This window comes from Carya illinoinensis, chromosome 3 (genome assembly GCF_018687715.1).
Source record: "Carya illinoinensis cultivar Pawnee chromosome 3, C.illinoinensisPawnee_v1, whole genome shotgun sequence".
Lineage (NCBI taxonomy): Eukaryota > Viridiplantae > Streptophyta > Magnoliopsida > Fagales > Juglandaceae > Carya > Carya illinoinensis.
In genome coordinates this window covers 24,746,136-24,759,539 of record NC_056754.1, presented here as the reverse complement: position 1 = coordinate 24,759,539, position 13,404 = coordinate 24,746,136, and the positions used below count along the sequence as shown (strand labels likewise).

The following is a 13,404-nucleotide window of genomic DNA, read 5'->3' as shown; positions in this document are numbered from 1 at the left end:
AGTTATGCCTATTGCCAACCATTGCGTGTAAGTCTATAAATAGGGACCAAATGTGCAACAATTGCACACACTTGAATCCTCTATCCAATACCAGCCCATGAGACAAGCACCCTAATGGGATTCTCACCAATTTGATTCACAAACCAATGCTAATCACTTTTAGGTCAAAGGTTTTAACTTTCAATATAATCTTACATATTAGCTATACCATTGTTTTGGTCTTCATCTTCTTAGCTAGAGCATTCTGATAACTCAAGCTTAAATTGCCTAGTCGTAGGCTCATTTTAAGAATTGGAACTATTGTCATTGTAGATTTCCAAGACACTTTTGAAAATGTTTTTGATATTTTTTTATATGCTTTCCTAAAGTTTTCATAATAAAATCAAAACTAGACATACCCAAATATATTTTGAGACATGAGAAATGATGGTTTATATATGCATTGATGTCACTCTGCTTAAAATTGCAAAACATTAATTCAATGACTTCCTGATATGAAGTGAAGGTACATTTCTTACACTTTTTTCTTTCCTCTCAAACATTAAACAACACCATTTTCCTCATAGATGCAACATGAAACTAGTTTTTGAATTCCTAGAGTTTCTCTCTTGTGGCTTCTGTTGAAGGGAATCCTTCCGTCCCATTGGATTAAAAAGTCAAGTGCTTCATTTTGTGTATACATGAATATCTAATAGTGTGGGGTTGTTCATCTTTCCAGCTGGCAACTATTTATGAATAATACTGTATATAGTCATGAAGTGCGCAAGTGCCGCATAATCATTTTTAAAAAGAGTATGGTCCACTACTAAAAAATTAGTTTTTTCATATGGGTCATATATTTATTTTTTTGAAAGAGATTGCGTGGCGCTTACGTACTCCATGACTATAAATATTATTTCTCAATGAAGTTATAGCTCACATTAATATTATTGAACAATAACTTCATTTGCAATGTTCGTGCACCATTTAAGTATTTGAACATGTGTATATAGCACTATCCTATCTTTATTTGAAAAAATGCTATTTATACTTACAATTTTTACTCACATAATAATACGTGCTAACATATTAATGATTGGTATGATAAAGATTATGAAATTTAAAATTTAAAATCTAAATTAAAAAATAAAAATCTAATAAAATGAATCTTTTACTCAATATGCATAATGTTGTGCATAGAAATATAAATACATATATCACTACTCATTTGTTTGAGCATATGGCATGGAATACATGTAGCACTACTCATTATTGAAGAAGAATTTTGAGCACGGGGGGAACTGGGAGTTTTTTCCATCCTCGGGGGGTTCCTTTAATTTCACATTTATTATATATAGATGACTTATTGATTTTTACTAATAGTGAGAGAAAGTCCTTGAAGGCGCTCATGGAAACTTTGAATAAATATGAGCTATGGTCAAGACAAGAAATTAGCAAAGAAAAGTAGGCTTTATTTTTTTATGAGAAAATTTCATTGGCAAAAAGATTGTCTTTACTTTGGCTCACAGATTTTGTTGAATGAAAGTTTCCAACTTGTTATTCAGGTATGCCACTTGCTGTTGGGAGGTTGAATGCGAGGATGTTGGAGCCATTAGTCATGAAATTTCAAAACAAAGTTGCCGATTGGAAGTTTAAATTATTATCTCAAGGTGGGAGGTTGATTCTTCTCAAGCATGTACTAGCTAGCATGGCTACTCACTTGCGGTTTTAAATATCCTAAAGCTTGTTTTGAAAAAATTGAATTCTATTTTAGCTTCATTTTTTTTGTGGGGGAGGATCACAGTAAGAATAGGAGGAAATGGAGGGTGTGGTCGAAATTGTGTAAGCCAATTTTGGAAGGGAGGATTGGTGCTAGAGATTTCTTTGAGGTTCAGAGGGTATTACATATGAAGTTTGCTTGGCGGTTGCTTTCTATTAAATAATTTGTGGACTCAATTTTTTAAAGCTAAGTTTATAAAGGGGAAGCATTTTCTGGAATCGAAAGTTAGAAGCTCAGATTCGATGTTTTGGAAATCCATTTGTATGTTGATGCTAGAGGTGATGGATAATATGTCAATTAAAGTTCGAGAGGGAGTTGTTTCATTTTGGTTTGATTGATGGTTAGCACGAAGGCCCCTTGCGGCTAGTGTACCAAGTGTTATTTAGCCTAGGTTGTAGGTGAAAGATTGTTGGGTGGATGATAAGTGGGATAGGGATATGTTGACTAATCTGATTGATGCTAGAGATGTAAATGATATTATTTCTGAAATTCCAGGTAGAAGACTTGGACAAGATATCCTGATTTGGCACCTTTGTGTGGATGGGAGTTTTTCTACGAAAATGGCTTGGGAAGTTACTTGTACTAAGCAGCCACAGTTTGAAGGTTTGGATTAGATTTGGTGTAATATGCTTCAGAAGAAAATGTCTGTTTGTATGTGGAAGACTAGATTTAATTACCTTCTAGTTGAGGAAAGAGTTCAGTTGGTGGGTATTCCTTTAGCATTTTGTTGTGTTTGTTGTTGAATGGATATTTTGAAAAATCGCAACCATGTTTTATGTACGGGAGCTGTGTGGCAAAGAGCTACTTGCATGTTGGGTGTTCAGTGCAAGACGTTCAATAGTTGGTGGTGCAATGTTGCTATTAGTTCTAGTGTGCCAAGAAGTCGACGCAGTGAGGTATGTTGATTGACTTAATTATAACTCTCATTTCTTGGAAATTATGGTAATGGCGATGTATAGCAAAAATGCAAGATAGGTATGACATGATGGATGCAATTTGGCTGTCAATCAAATTCTGGTTGTGTAATTTTCTAGTACGTTGTTGAAGGTTAGCCCTTATCACACATGGATCGTTGTGTTCTTTTAGGACTGGAAAATGCTCTGAGGGAAATTCTAGTAAAGAGGCTGAAGTTAGTTACATGGACTAAACCAAGGGAAGGATGGATGAAATTAAATGTGGATGGATCATGTAGGGGTAATCTAAGTAGTTATTGTGGGGGGTGGGGTTTTAAGGGATGATAGAGGAAAATTTTTGGTAGCCTTTTCTACTAAGTTCGGTTTTGGGACTAACAACGCAGTAGAACTAAAGGTGCTCACTCGTACTTTATCGCTTTGTAGGGAGTTGGGTTTTTAGAATATTATGATTGAATGTGATTTAGCTTTGTTGATTCATTGGATTAGAAAGAAGTCTTGCATGGTTTGGTATTTATGAGATTATTGGAATGAACTTATGCAGGTGATATCTAGTTTTCATTACATGTTGTCTCATCAATTTAGGAAGGAGAATAAAGTGGCGGATATTTTAGCAAGATAGGGAGAAGAGGGGTTAAATTGTATATATATGGCTTTGATGAATTGCCCCTTCATGTCAGATGTTTGCTTCGTTTGGATCTTCTTGGTTTGCCTAGTATTAGGCCATGATTCTTGTACAGTTTTTTGGTTTATTGTTTAATTGTTTAGTTTATTGTATAGGTGTATTTGTTAAAGTTTTTCTTGATACATGAGATGGTTTTATTCTGATTATTTATAAATCTCAAGTATCTTGCTTGTTATTATGGTTTTTTTCTATCATAAGTGAAGGTAATCAATAAAATTAAGACACCGTCCTCTTTAAAAAAAAAAAAAGTACAGATGCCCAATTTATGTGGAATAATGGAATCTTAGAATTTGTTTAGGTCAAAGAGTTTCTTGAAAGTTTTGTAAAATCTAGAGGTGACAATATGTGACACCACTTGTAAACTTAACACGAACACGATACGAAATTAACGAGTTTGAATTTGATATAAATAAGTTTAGGTCAAAATGGATTGATTTGTTAAGACACAATCAATAAATGACTCAATAATGGATTAATCCGGATTAACTCGTTTAAATTTTATTTCAAAATTAAAATTTTATTATTATTGGATTGTAATATTAATATTTTTCAATATGTTTATATTTTTATTATTGAGATTATAATTTTAAACCTATATTCATATTTGTTATTATTGGATTTGTAATATTGGTTTTATTATAAGTTTAATCTGAAAATATTGATATTTTTTGTTAGTATGTAGTCTTATATTTTTTTAGATATTGTAGCTACTAATAAATATATATTTTAACTTTGCTGTGAAATTATATTAACCAATTCAAATAAATTATGCGGATTAATTCACCACATATATATTAAACAAATTAAAATGAATTATATAATATTGATTAATTTTTAATTAATTATTAATCAAATCAAAACGAATGAGATGACCCACGAATACCAATAGCCACCTCTAGTAAAAACTTTTAAAGATATATCTTTTTGAGTTTCGTATTAAAATTGAAAAAAGTTTTTAAGACATGTATATTTATCGAGGTTTTAAAAAAATGGTGAGTTTTTATAAAAAATGATGTTTAAAAATAAAACTTTTTTATAAATTTTTTGCTAAAAATCATTATGATTATTGTATCTTTATCCAAAAACGATACAACTGCAACTTTTTTATAATTATTTTATTATTTGTTTCAAATCAATTAATATAATTGTGTTACGTTATTAAAAATATTTTTAATTTTAATTTTATATAATTACCCTTCATTTTAAATAAAATTATAAAATAGTTGTACAGGTTTATCATTTTCCATTGTTTTAATAGGAAAATCATTTTTGAGAGATAAAAACGTGTTTTGTCGTGTAAAAGATATTTGAATTCAGGATAATTTTTATTTTTTATTTTTTAAAATAAAAAAGGATTTCTTTTGAAAATTTTTAGTCCCCACATTCCCAAAACTATCATGATAATGACTCATCAGATGCTGAGACTTCATGTGACAAAATTGATGTTGAGACTTTATCTAAATGTGGGACAGAGGGAGCTAATATGATTTTGTTTTATTTATTTTTTGAAAAATACGCGTCACAAACTATGGATTTGTTTTACCAAGTCTATGTTTAGATATTAAAACTGTTTCATTTCATCTAATAATTATATATATATTTTAAATTTTTACATAAAATATAATAAATAATTTAATTTTTTTAAATTTTTAAATAATAATAATATTAAAAAAATAATATTCTAATAATATTTTATACAACTTTTAATTTTCATCTCAACTCATCTCATCTCAATTCACTATCCAAACCGCACCAATATACAATAAGCTATTAAAAGTTCATCAATTTTAATAGTCAGATCTTAATTAAGTTATAAATGATCAAGATTTGATAATTTAGAAAACCAATTATTAATTTTGATAATTTATAGTATAATGACAGGTTTGGATATTTGGTCCATCTCGAATTTTTTGAATAGTAATAAAATAGTTTAAGTGAAAATGCTTTATTAAGTTTTAAAAAATGACAAAAAAATTTGAATAAAAATATTATAAAATTAAAAATTGTTTGAATATTATTTTTATTTTAAAATTTGTAAAAATTGTATTAATTTTTATGTTTTGTTTTGAAGTTTGTAAAAATTGTGTTGCTTTTTATATTTAAATAGTGATTAGGTGATGCTTAGATAAAAAAAAATGTGAAAAATATAAAATTTATAAGTATTTTATATTTAAGTGATATTTAAAAATAAAATTTTAAATTTTAAAAACTTTCAATGTTCAAACCTTTCGTAAATATTTTTTTACTGTAGAAAGTATAGATTTTCTTCGTTGTCGGTCTAGGAATGGACAAGACGAGAGGATAATGGTGCTCCATTTGCGAATTTGTGGTCCAAAGGACTGAGACATGAGCTAGGTATTGCATATCTCTAATCCCTACATTTTTAAACAATTATGCTAAATGGGGGCAACAAACTTCAATTTGCATCTTGTGCTAGAGAGAACTAATTTAGTTACAAATGAGTTTTATAAAAATAAATTTATAAATTAATGTGTATTGATTCGGTATCTTTTATTATAAAGTATATCTAACGTATCATATAAAATTATGTCAGTTTATAAATTTATTTTTGTAAAATCTCTTTATAACTAAAGCATTTCTCTATACCAAAATGAGGAAGGTTTGTTTATTGGAAAATGATAGACACACAACTCTTTGTACATTTATCATTACTCTTATGCTACTTCATTTAAAAATACTTTTTAATTTTACATAATTACCCTTAATTTTAAATGAAATTATAAAATAGTGTATGCTAATTATAGGTTTATCATTTTCCGTCTAACATATTCACTCTAAGAGAAATTATAAAATTACAACTATATAACAACTTGTTTATAACTATGTAATAAAATAATATTATTTTAACTTTTCCTTTTGATTTAATGACTTTAAATTTAATAAAAAATATTATTATATTTAAAGTTATATGTAAATTACGAATTGGTTGTAAGCATATCACTATCCACCAATATTCTATTCGAAAAGAAAAGAAAAGAAGAGCGAAATAATTATGGCCCATATATAATTGTGTAGATCGGACGGTTGTGGTTCCATAAAGATTTGGCATGCTTTATCTTGTTTCATTACATCTACCATACACCAAAACCTAGCTTCTATCGTAGGATTCCAAAGAAAGGGAAACCTATTGTCTCTCCACTTACAGCCTCATTGTTATCTTATATGCAATCATGGATATGCTATCATCTCATTTTATCAACATGATACTATTTATCAATTCTTTGATTATCCCTTATTTTTTAGGAATTAAATTCATAGATTGAAAAATAGGATGTCCTCAAAATAATTGGAAAAACTATATCAGCTTACTATCATGAGTAATGCTACTTTTTATTATTAGTTGTACAGAAATTAATGTATTATACTTTTGAGTGATTTTATACCAACCACTTAAATGAAAAGTCACTAGATTGGAGATATAACTCGTTTGATTTTACAAATGAGATAAAATGAGTTGAGATTAAAGCTGAAAGTTAAATAAAATATTGTTAGAATATATTTTTTTAATATTATTTTTGTTTAGGAATTTGAAAAGGTTGAATTATTTATTTTATTTTGTATATATATTTAAAAAAGTTGTAATAATGAGATTAGTTGAGATGAGTTAAATTGGGATGAAAACAAACCAAGCAAAATTTATATGAAGAACAATATCTCTCCATCATTATATTAGATACAATATTATAAAATCATGACACTATTTTGCAAATTTAAAATGTAAGTGTTAAATCTAAATAGAAGTCTTGTAAAAGCAAATTTAAAAAATGATGAGATATGATGTAATAAGTTATGTTTACTTTGTAATAGAAAATATCTCATGCTTGCAATCCTAAAATAGGAGCTAGGGTTTGGTGTATAGTAGATGAGATATGATGTAACCAAATCTTTATCTCATCACGGTTGTGGTTCCATATTTTATAGAGATGGTAGTGAAATGAGCATAAAATGTTTATAAAGATGGTAGTGTTATGTGCACTACTCTCGCTGAAATTACCGTATCATGTGTAGGTGTTGTACTGAGTGGTAGGAATAGTTGTCGAAAAGGGTTATCAAAATGGAATAAGGCACGTTTCAGAAATAGATATGAAGATCTAATACTGAAAACTGAAGAGCTTAAGATGTTAGAAGAAATAGATAATGCAAGAAATTGGGTGAAAAGTGCAAATCAGAGAAGAATGAGAAATATGATCAAGTCTATTTGAGATTCTAATGGAATGGTATTAACAGATTTACATGAAATAAGAAGGGCTTTTGTTAATCATTTTGAAACTGTTTTTACTTTCAACAATCCAACACTTGTTGATATGGAGGGTTGTCTGCAAGCAATTCAAAGAAAAGTTATAGATCAAATGAATGATGAATTGTGCAAGGATATCTCTATAACATAAGTTGAAGAAGCCATGAAACAGACGTTTCCACTAAAATCTCCGGGGCCAGATGGGTTTGGTGCTAGATTCGTTCAAGATCATTAAAGCATTGTTGGATATGAGCTTTGCAAAGCTATTCGAGATTTTTTTAATAACACATATGGGGCGTGATGATTTGAATATTTTACTTTTATGGCATTAATTTCCAAGGTAACTGATCCACTATTTGTACACGAGTATAAGCCTATAAGTTTATGTTATGAGCAATGCTACATACAGTCGTGGAATTGCAAACGCCGCGCAATCGCTTTGAAAAAAAGTGGGGTCCACGATTAAAAAGTTAGTTTTTTTTTTTCATGTGGATCCCATATTAATTCATTTTTTTCAAAGCGACTGCACGCCGCTTGCACAACCACGACTGCAAATATCATTTCTCTTATGTTATATGCTATATAAAATTATTGCCAAGATCTTAACGAACAGGCATAAGAGGGTTCTTCATGTAATTATATCAAATACTCAAAGTACTTTTATACCTAATAGATTAATCACAAATAATATTATGGTAGCTTATAAAGTGTTGCACACTATGAAGACTAGACAAAAGGGAGTGATGGGAAGTATGGCTTTGAAGTCAGACATGTCAAAAGTTTATGACAGGATTGATGGGTGTTTTTTGGAGGCGATGATGGTGAAGATGGGCTTCCATGTGAAGTCGATTAATGTGATTATGACATGTATTAGATTAGTTTCTTATTCATTTTGGTTAATGGTATGCCTAGTGAAAAGTTTTTTTCCAAAAAGAAGACTTCGACAAAAGAATCCACTATCTCCCTATTTTTTTATACCTTATGCAAAACGATTAAATTTTCTATTACAGTTAGCTTAAAGAAATAAGGAGATTAAAGGGGTGGTAGTGGCAAGAGGTGGGCCTCGAGTTAATCATTTATTATTTGTGAATGATTGTGTTATCTTTTGTAGAGCTCAGAGGTCTGATTGGTAGAAACTTTAGTTCATCTTGCAACTTTATGAAAGATCCTCTAGGTAAGTTCTTAATAGACAAAAAACTTCCATTGTTTTCACTTATAACACATCAGAAAGCTTTAGGGGGTGCATCAGGGAGGAATTTGGTGGAGAAGTTTGTGGAACTTAAGAAAAGTACTTGGGACGTTCAGACATGGTTGGTAAATCCAAATGTAATACTTTTAGGGGGCTAAAGGACAGAGTTTGGTGCAAAATTCAGAACTAGAATAATAATTTATTATTGAAAGTTGGAAAAGAAGTCCTTATTAAATCAGTTTTGTTGGCAATCCCAACTTATACAATGTCGGTGTTTATGTTGCCACGAAATCTTTGTAAAGAGATCACTGCTTTACTGGCAAAATTTTGGTGGATACAAACTAGAAGGAAAGGGTATTCATTGGAGTAAGTGGAATAAGTTGGGATCTTCAAAATTGAGTGGGGCTCTGGGATTTAGGGACATTGAAGACTTTAACATGGCTTTGCTTGGAAGACAGAGCTGGAGAGATTTATAGAACCCTAACACCTTGGTAGCTAGAGTGTACAAAGTCAAATATTTCAGACATGCTCAACTGCTAGATGCTAGGTTGGGACAACAACCTTCTCTAGTCTGGAAAAACATCTGGATGACTTTTAGTCTATTGAAAGAATGGTTGATTTGAAGAGAGGGGAATTGTAAACTGATCGAGATTTGGGAGGATAAATGGTTGCCATGACCATCTTCCTTTGCTATTCAATCTCTAGTTAAGCTTCTAAATCTTGATGGACATGTAGATAGTTTGATTAAAGATGATTCACAGACTTGGAATGAGGCAGTCATTGAAGCTACTTTTAATCTAGAGGAGGCTCAACTTATTTGTTCCCTACCACCGAGTAAACTAGGAGGGAATGACAAATTGATATGGAGGTGCACCAAAAACAGAGTTTTTAGTATGAAGAATGCATATCATTTGGCTCAAACTCAGAAGAAAAAGGATAGAGGGGGAAACTTCTACAAGAAGAGAAAGGGATGATTTTTGGAAGAATCTATGGCATATGAATGTGGCTCCTGTAGTAAAATTTTTCTTGTGGAAAGCTGCAAATGATATATTACCTACAAGATCAAACTTTTATAGTCAAAAGGTTACTGATTCACCACACTGTAAAATATGTATGAAGGACGTAGGAATTGTGATGCATGCAATCTGACACTATTCTACTGCAAGAGATGTATGGGCAGAGAATGACAGCCTAGTCCATAAGATGGCTAGTCAAGGTGAAGATTTCTTGGAGCTGTGGAGAATTCTCTCTAATACATTGAAGATGGAACAACTTGAGGAGATAGCCACAATTATGACAGGGATTTGGTTTAGAAGAGACATATTTATTTAAAGATTTTTTCTTAAGCCCCAGTTTGGTGATGGGAGCTACACTAAATTCTTTGATGGATTTATAAAGAGGCTCAAGTCCTAAAGCAGATGACTAGAAGTACTTCAAAAAGGGAGCAATAGTGGCATGTACCAAAAGATGGTGTCTACAAAGCAAGCTTTGATGCTGCAATGCAGTGTAAGGAGATCAAGATAGACATTGGTGTCATTATCAGAGATATCAAAGGAGAGGTTATGGCCTCAGCATGTGCACAACAATCTCGTGGATACCAACGGATTGTAGCTGAATGTTTGGCTATGTGGCAAGCTGTTAGATTGTGTTATGAGCTATGCTTTTCAAAAGTTCTATTTGAAGGGGAAGCTCTTTTAGTTATTAATGCCATAAACCAAGAGGGGCTTAATATGATATATTATAGACAGCTTGCAGAAGATATCAAAGGGGTTATTAGATCCAAAATAGGATGGTATATCAAGTTTGTTTATAGAGATGTAATGAAGTGGCTCACTACTTAGCTAAGATGGCCATGGGAAAACAAGACCAGTTTATTCAAAATCGTAGTGTTGAAAGAACAATCTTGTAATAGTTATAATTAATGGTATAATCTATGTTCCTTTCAAAATAAAAAATAAAAAAAATTTGTAAGACGCATTTAAAAGGAATATAGTGTAAAATTACCCTAATTTGTAAAATAAGATTTTATGTCAATATTTTTCCTTAGGAGTTTTATATATTGCATTTATAAAGTACATACCATGCAATCATTTCATTACAACCGGTTAACATTGTTTATCATTTTTGAATTACTATTTTTTAAAAAATATTAAGAGAAGAGCTAAATGTGCTGATAAGTGCGACATTTACAAAAATTTAGATACGAGTGTAGGATATAATATTATTTTTTTTAAGAAAATTATATATACTACAATCATCTCATATGTATAAGATGACAAAAAATACGAGATGATCCGAAGGTGATGATAACTGCCACATGCACAAGATGTAAAGAGGAGAGAGGAGTACAACATTGAGAAATAATAATTACAGTATACAATATAATTTTTTTTAAATAAATAAACATATAACACATATAATAATAAACTTTAATCTTTTTCAAAAAAAATTACATAACATTTATGCACTGACAACAATATTTAGCATTAGGGAAAACCTTGTAGCAGGTTGGGTGAAAGGTTTATTTTTACACCATCCAGTGATGTATAAACACGTATGCAACTTATAAAAATTACTATAGGACTGCATGCAGGTAAACCCCTCTATTCTCCCTCTTTCAGTCTTTCCTCTTCCTCCCTGTATCCCTTCTTCTTCCTCCAAATCACCTCTTCTCTTCTCCCCTGAATTTATCCTTCTCCTCTCCTCTCCTCTCCGATTCAAACCCAGCTTACCTTTAAGAAGCCCTTCTTCTCATCTCCTTTCCGATTCGAACCCATCTTCTTCCCCTTCAAGAAAACTTATTAAACCCATTATCTTCTCCCTCCGTACCCATCGTCTTCAAGGTGGAGATATCTCTGCTGGTGATGTTACTGGGGGAATCTATCTATGGTTTGAAATTTGAAGACAAGAATTTTGAATTAAAGCATGAAAGGAAAAGATTGTAATGGTTGCAATCAATGTTAATCTTTTATTTTATAAAATGTACTTCAGAGTCTTTGGTTGAAATATAAATCCTCATAGTGGGAAGGAAATTTGGTAAACCAGTTATTGTTAGCTCTATTCTAGCTCTGTTCCACAACTTATTTTCTCTTCTTCTTTTGGGTTAAAAAATATCTCATATACATGACCAATGTACTAATAATTCTCATGTATAGAAACAAGACTTTAAGATGGCTCTTAGAAAGTATTGGAAGGCTATACGTTATCTGGATATCTGTTGAGAGAAAGAATAGATTGATGAAGGTGAGCCATCACTTCTCTCATATAGTTTATTTCTGCACTGAAGATGATTTGAAAATGTTAACAATGTTGTTTTTTTCTCCTTAGTTTAGTCCCACACCGGTGGGAAATAACAAAAGAGCAGTTTTTTAGGGTTATAAATAAGAGACTTAGCCTCTCAGTTTAAGTGCACCAGTTGAAAGCTTATCTAGTAACTTTTGACTTTAGTTAAATTCCTCTATTAACCTTTTATAAAAGGGGAAGATGTGTAAAGTTAAAGTTTTACTAGTAGGGTAGCTTTGTAGGTATGCTGAGGAGAAAAATTGTGTAATTGTAACAATTTTTCACATAGTGAATTTTCTTCTATGGGTCTGGTGGTTTTTCTCCTATTTTGGAGTTTCCACGTAAATTTCTTGTCTTGTTATTATTTCTCTATTTTTCTTATTATTCCTGCAAAGCGTAGATCTTAGGGGGATGAATTTGGGAGGTCCAAATTTTCAACAATTGGTATCAGAGCCACTAGATTCTTTATGTGGGGTGGAGCTTTGGTGTGGTAGTGTGGATACATATAATCTAAGGAGGTTCTGTCTAGGAGATTGAAAATTTTAAGTGTGTCCATTGTGACCCACCAATCTTTCCTGGGAACTGACTTAGTGATGTACTATTCATTTCTACAGTAAATTCATCAAGGCAATGTCAGGAAGTAGGGTTTCAAATCTTGTCAAATTTGAAGTGGAGAAATTTGATGGGAGAATCAATTTTGGCTTGTGGCAAATACAAGTCAAGGATGTATTGATTCAATCAGGATTACACAAGGCATTGAAGGGTAGATCAACAAATGAAGTCAGCACTGGTACTAGTGTGACTGGTGAAATGAGCAGATCTAAAATGAGCAATGAAGATTGGGAGGATCTGGATTTGAGAATAGCAAGTGCGATACGTCTGTGCCTGACCAAAAATGTTCTTACAAATATGCATGGAATATCTACGGCAAAGGAACTCTGAGAAAAATTTGAAGAGTTGTATCAGACGAAAGGCGTCTCAAATCGTGTGTACCTGAAGGAGCAGTTTCATACACTGCGGATGAGTGAAGGTACAACTATTTTAGATCATTTAAGTGTTCTCAATGGCATTATCGTTGAGCTAGAAGCTATTAGAGTTAAAATTGATGATGAAGATCAAGCCTTAAGACTCATCTGGTCTCTTCCAACTTCCTTTGAGCACATGAAATCTATTTTGATACATGGGAAGGAGAAAATAATTTTTTTAGAGGTTACCAGTAAAATCTTTTCTGAAAAGAGAAGACTAAGTAGTGGAAGTAATGTTCTACTTGAGAACTTAGTAATGGTAGCAGCTGGAAATGGGAAGATAAAGAACTCCATG

The 13,404-nt window shown here is 31.4% G+C and overlaps 1 long non-coding RNA gene across 1 annotated transcript; it reads left to right on the top strand.

Moving 5' to 3' along the window:
* The first annotated feature begins 1,970 nt into the window (after nt 1-1,970).
* Nucleotides 1,971-3,530, top strand: LOC122302841. Its single transcript, XR_006240533.1, has 2 exons — nt 1,971-2,655; nt 3,215-3,530. It is a non-coding gene; the product is annotated as an uncharacterized LOC122302841 (long non-coding RNA).
* The last annotated feature ends 9,874 nt before the right edge of the window (nt 3,531-13,404 follow it).